At 45.2% G+C, this 6,364-nt stretch overlaps 1 pseudogene; it reads right to left on the bottom strand.

Moving 5' to 3' along the window:
• Positions 1–1,405: 1,405 nt before the first annotated feature.
• On the bottom strand, positions 1,406–2,309 carry LOC105096467 (large ribosomal subunit protein eL13-like; annotated as a pseudogene).
• Positions 2,310–6,364: the final 4,055 nt, after the last annotated feature.

Raw genomic sequence — 6,364 nt, 5'->3', positions numbered from 1 at the left:
TTTAACTTGATTACATCTGCAAAGATCCTGTTTCCAAATAAGGTTTCAGGTGGATGTGAACTTCTGAGGAACACTACTCAACAGAGTGCAGTGCCCGTGTTCGTCTATGTGTGTGGATTGCATCTCAGACAGGCTTTGCACACTTCTTTTACTTTCTGCCTCCCCTGATACTGTCTTAACTCAGACCCCATGAATTTTCCAGTGCTTTCTGATTTTATAAAACACTTTCATATTCTTCATTTCATCTGATCCTATCAATAACCCTAAAATGCATTATTTTTTCCCCACTGTCAGAAAGAAACGAAGGCTCAGAGAGGTTAAGTCACTTTCTGAAGCTCACACAGCTGATGCCTGGCAGAAACAGGTCTGTCTTATTCTGAGCTCTTTTCACACAGCTGCCATAACTTTTCACTGTACAAAGCAGCATAATTCTCCTACTGCTTCCTTAAACCTCTTTCACTAACGAAGGAAAAAGCCTTTTTCTTTTTTTCAGCTTAAAGTTGTTTGGCAATGCTCCCGTTCCAGAGACTCATCAATGCATCAATAATCCAATCAGTCAAATAATACTGAGCACCTACTGTGTCTGAAGCAGTGTGCTGGGCCCCGAGGACAGAGCGGTGAATGGAAGTCTATATTCTAGCTGCGAGTGAGACAGATACACAAATACACAGATGAATAGACACTTACACACTGTGATGGCTACTAGGGGAGAAAATGATGGAGTAGGGACACCTTAGATTGGCATGGAGGTCAGCAAGAGGTCTGGGAAGGTGACACGGAAATGGAGATCTGAAGCATGAGCAGGATTTAGCCAGGTGAAGAGTGGTGTGGAATATTCCAGGCAGGGCAACCTGCCAAATTCGGAGGGAGCATGGTGGGCTTGAGGGGGTGTGGGGAAGAGGAGTAGCTGGCAGGGCAGGAAGGGGATTGGGGAGACGGGTGAGGAGGTGATTTTATAAGTATGGCCGAGAGAAGATGGGGGCTGAGGTTTTGGGAGGGAGATGGGAAGAAGGCGTGGGGTTTGAGAAAGATGTTGGAGGGGCACCAAAGAGATTTAAGGTGCCTCCCTGGCTCTTGGCAGAGATACCTGGGCTTGGCCCTGCTGTAGTGAATTTCCTTCCCCTTCCATGGCTCACTCGCTCATATTTGCCTCTCCAGTGAGACATGGCAGATGGCATCAGGAAGGAGCGACCCGTGCCCCGAGCACACCCTTGGGACTTGTTCACGATCATGCAGCAACTCTGCAATCTGCCGACCGAGGTCACTGTCTGTTTTAGCTGTCAGTCCTCATGAGACTGCTGTCAAATGAAACCAACCAGGACCACAGCCTCCAAACCCTGCAGAGCCCAGACACATTTCCCATTCACTTCCTTTTTGTTTGTTTTCATAAGTTGCCAACAGCATTTTATTTTTTCTTTTCAAAATCTTGCTCTGCAGCTTCCTTGGCCCCTTTTGCCTGGACGCCGAAGAGCCGTGCGTTGGCACACGCCATGCAGAGGCTGGTAAACGTCCTGAAGTTCTCCTCCTTTGCAATGACTGGCTTCCTCCTTCTTGTAGACGTTCCGTATGCGCACGGGCACGGCTGGTCCAGTCAGCTGGATGGCCACTTTGAGCTCTTCAGCAGAGCTGTCTCCCTTCTCGGGGGCCGAGGGCTTCCCGGGGGAAGAGGATGAGCTTGGAGCGGTTCTCTTTCAGCCCCTGCAAGTTGGCCTGCAGCAACTCGGTACACTTGTTCCGACGCTTTGGATCCAGCGACATCCCAAGCAGCAGGGCCACCTTTTTGTGGATGCTGGCCATCCTCAGCTCCTCCAGGGTGAAGCTCCTGCGCGCGTGCGCGCACACCTTGGTGTGGTACCCACCATGGGGTATCTCCCCGCGGGCCGCAGCGGGCGGGATGCAGGGCGCTGTGGGGAGGCGGCGCGCTGGGCCCCCGGGGCCTCGCGTCTGCGGATCCTGCGCACAGGCCACGCGCCGCTCCCGGTCCTTGCGAAGCGGGGCTTCGAGGTCATGGCTTTCCAGACTGGGCGCCTTGACTGCGGCCCACGGGCCCGGGGCGCGTCAGGGCCCGGCGCTGGATGGCGGAGTGCTGCGTGCGCACAGAGCCGGGGCCACGGCCCTACGCCGACGAAGGGCGGGCCCCGGAGGCTGCGGAGGGGGCGGGACTGGACCGGATAGGGCCGGATGGGGACGGAGGGGGCGGGATGGGATCAGACGGAGCCGGATGGCCCTGGATGGCGCCGGATGGGATCCTACGGCAAGGATGGCGCTGGCCTCGCGCATACTCACCTCCTCTGGAAGGGCCTGTTCATTTCCGAACACAGGCAGATTTCAAAAACTGTTTTCATTCAGACAGGAAAGCTCTTCAATCCCGGTGAGAGAAAGACAGTGCCCGGAGATGACGCCACGCATTTCTTGTCCAGGTTCGTCAGGGCGGACCTCTCACCGGCCTTCCTGGGGCCACCGGCTCCAGCAGAGGAGGACACCTGGCCGGGAGCAGCTCAGGACTTTGCAGAGGGGTGTGCATGGGAACCTCGGCACTTTTAGAAATGAGAGTAAGTGACCACAGACACCTTTGAAGTTTGATGCATATTTTCTACTGCTGTCTTTTTTCTTTTTCTTTTTGGTATGAAGAAGAAAGTTTTTGTTTTTTGGGTTTTTTTTTTTAATTGAAGTATATTTGATTTACACTGTTGTGTTAGTTTCTGGTGTACAGCATAGTGATTCAGTTATACATGTATATTCACTGTAAGTTACTACAAGGTACTGGATATAGTTCCCTGTGCTATACAGTAGGACCTTGTTGTTTATCTGTTTTATATATAGTGTTTTGTATCTGCAAATTGCCGATTCCCAATTTATCCCTCAATTCTCCCCTTCTCACCCTGGTAACCACAAGTTTGTTTTATCTCCGAGTCTGTTTATGTTTTGTAAATAAGTTCATTTGTACTGTTTTTTCAGATTCCACATATAGGTGATATCCTATAGTGCTGCCTTAATCCAGGAAGCCATGACTGGTAGTGCGTGTGCATGCATGTGATGTTGATGTGTGTGTGTGAGTGTGTGTGAGTGGGGACGGAGGCAGAGAGTAAGAAACTGCTGTCTGTAGAGCTTTCCTGGAATATTCACGCTGAGAGTCAGACTCAGAATGGAGAACCACTTAATGAGCACCTACTATGCCCCAGGCACTCTGGGGAGCATGCCCATCTATGTTATTTTTGGGGTCCTTATGTAATTCAGTGAAGTAGGAAATATGGTCCCCATTTTACAGTTGAGGAAACTGAGGCTCCCAGAATTGAATGCTGCATTCTGTGCTTACTTCCATCATTGCTCCTTCACTGTGTCCTAATGCCTGTCCTGTCTCCTCACCTGCCTTCTGCACTCGGCTTCCAGTCCTTGAGGAACTTACTATCTCTTTGTGTTTCCAGTGCCTATAACCCTGTGCCTGGCGCATAGTAAGTGATCGTTGTTTTTTTTCAGTTGACTTTTTGTTGAAGTTTAACATATATGGAAAAGTGCACAAATCATAACTATATAGCTTGATGAATTATCACAAAGGGAACACACCCTGTGACCAGGATCAAGAAACAAAACTACTGTTATCCCAGAAGCCTCCCTAGTGCCCTTTGCCAGTTACCAACCCCTCCTCTGATCCCCATCAAAGGTAACCACCACCCTGATTCTAATACTGTCACTTAGTTTTGCCTTTTTCTGAACTTTATGTGGATGAAATCATATACACAGCCTATATCATGAGTGTTCATTCTCACTGCTGTATAGTATTCCATTCTATGAATATAGCACGATTTGTCTCTTCTAGTGTTGAAAGCCATTAGGTTGTTTCTAGTTTTGGGTTATCATAAATGGGGCTGGTATAAATATTTGGATATAGGTCTTAAGGTGAAAATGCTCAGTAAATATTTGATGAAATAATAATTATTGGCTGCGTGAGAAATCACTCAAAGTATGCTAGAAGTGAAGCCCCTAAATCCATTATATGGAGAGAAGTTCATGGGAGTTTGGGGGAGAAGTTGGGTGTGTAAGAGGATTCCTGGGAGGGAAGTCCTTAAGGAACAAAAGAGGAGGTTCCATAATGAGTGAGTCCATAGAAGGGCCTGGAAGGGAAGGAGTGAGAAGAGGGGCAGCACGTGGGTGGGAAGGTGAAGGCTTGAATGGCCACTGCCAAGGCTTGGTCTTCACCTGACCGGCAGGAGGGTGCGGTGGATGACTTTGGAACTTGAGAACAGTAAGCCTTTTTTTTTTTTTTTGTCTTTAATTTTTTGAAGGGAAATTAAATCGTCCATGGTTACCATGGTGAATTGGGGAAAAAGATGAGTCAGAGAGCCAGGATGAGAGGTTTCTGCACTAGTTGAACTGTGTGATAATGAAGTTGTTGTGGAGTGAAAAAGACCTGCTGGGAGAAACATTGGGAAGAAATAACTGAAAAGGCTAGTTACCAAGAAGGCGGCTAGGAAAAGGCATATTTAAACATGGTTGCAAGGGTTTGAGCTTGTAATGAAACAGGTACAGGCCGGGTGGGTTAGTGAATTCAGGGAAGTGAGCGAGGGGGCTGCATCCAATGGTTTCTGTTCCCCCAGTGGCATTGGAGGTGAGATCTCCACTGAGAGTCTGGGTAGGCTCCCTGGAGGGGGAGAATTGAAGAGAAAGAATCGGGTAGAAAATAGTGGATTCTGAACAAAAGAAAGAATTATAAATACCTATGTAGAAGATTGAGAACTTCTAGAAAAAAGTCCTAATTGTTTGCAGTCATTAGTTGACAAAACACTGGCTTGCTTTCTGGTCTTTCTAATCTGTCATTTGTAGCATTTTTAATGTGAAATTTCTTGGTTCTTCTCTATCCAGCCTGCTTGAAATGTGAGTTGTTAACTGGTTTTCCTGCTGTGTCTGTTGTACTGTTCTTTTCAAATAATCAGCTTTTGGCTTTCCTTGTGTATTTTTGTTTCCAGTTTATTAACTTTTCCTCTTGTCTTTATTAATATTTTCTTCTCTTGGCCCTGGATTTATTCTGTTGTCCTTTGCCTAAATGTTTGCAAGCTTAGCTCATTAATGTCCCGTCTTTCTTCTTTTCTAATGTAGCATGTAAGGCTGTCGTGTCTCTCTAAGTGCTATGGTAGGTAAATTCCACACGTATGCTGGCTAGTGTTTTTGTTATCATTGTATTGTGAATATTTTCTAATTTCCATCTTGATTCCTCCTTTGATCTTTGAGGTTTTTAGAAGTATATTTTATATTTTCTGATTATAATTTTCTTTTGCTATTGTTTTTTTTCAAGTTAGTTGCACTGTACTTGGAAACATAGTCAGTATGGCTGTCTCTGTGATGTTAGCAAAAACTGATGATCACGGCCAGGACAGGGATCAGCAAACTACAGTGGCCACTGTGAGCTGAATCCTGATCACTCCTGGTTTTGTAAATAAAGTTTTATTAGAATGCAGTCATGCCTGTTCATTTATATACTGTCTGTGTCTGCTTTTGAGCTGGGACAGCAGAGTTAAGTAACCCTGACGAAGATGGTCTGACCTGTGAAGCCTGAAATATTGACTTAGTTGGCCTTCTAAAAAATGGTTTGCCAGCCTTTGCACTGGATCCGTTACTTTCTTAGGGTTGCAAAATGGTCATTCTATATTGCTTTTAAAATAAGTCTAATTTTATAACTATTTTTCATTTAATAGCTGGGATTCTTCTATAAGGAGAAATTTCCTCCACTCAATTATTTGATGCCTTGAGGTATTCTTTATACAGGAGAGGCAGAATGAATGCTTGATTTCCCCCTTTTATTTACTAGTTTTTAAAAAATGAATTTATTCCCTTAACTATGACTATTTAACAGTTACCACTGTAATGTATTGCAGCTCTTTGCTAATGTATTTGCTATTATGTTTTATGTGTCTGGATATTGTGTGTATTTTTCTGTGTTTTCCTCCATTGCAGTTAGTTTTCTTACTGTTGCTCAAATTGTCCCATCTTTGGACAACGGGGACCTCTTGGAGTGAGGTCCTGAATCTTTTTATGTGGCCCCTGTCATCTTTTTATTTTTTTCTAACAATATAACATTTTTTATTGATTTATAATCATTTTACAATGTTGTGTCAAATTCCAGTGTAGAGCACAATTTTTCAGTTATACATGAACATATATATATTCATTGTCACATTTTTTTCTCTGTGAGCTACCAGAAGATCTTGTGTATATTTCCCTGTGCTATACGGTATAATCTTGTTTATCTATTCTACAATTTTGAAATCCCGTCTATCCCTTCCCACCCTCCGCCCCCTTGGCAACCACAAGTTTGTGTTCTATGTCTATGAGTCTGTTTCTGTTTTGTGCTTTGTTTGTTTGCTTTTGT

The sequence above is a fragment of the Camelus dromedarius genome, chromosome 20 (genome assembly GCF_036321535.1).
Source record: "Camelus dromedarius isolate mCamDro1 chromosome 20, mCamDro1.pat, whole genome shotgun sequence".
NCBI lineage: Eukaryota > Metazoa > Chordata > Mammalia > Artiodactyla > Camelidae > Camelus > Camelus dromedarius.
The sequence above is the reverse complement of the archived record's forward strand: the minus strand, read 5'-3'. Positions and strand labels throughout refer to the sequence as shown.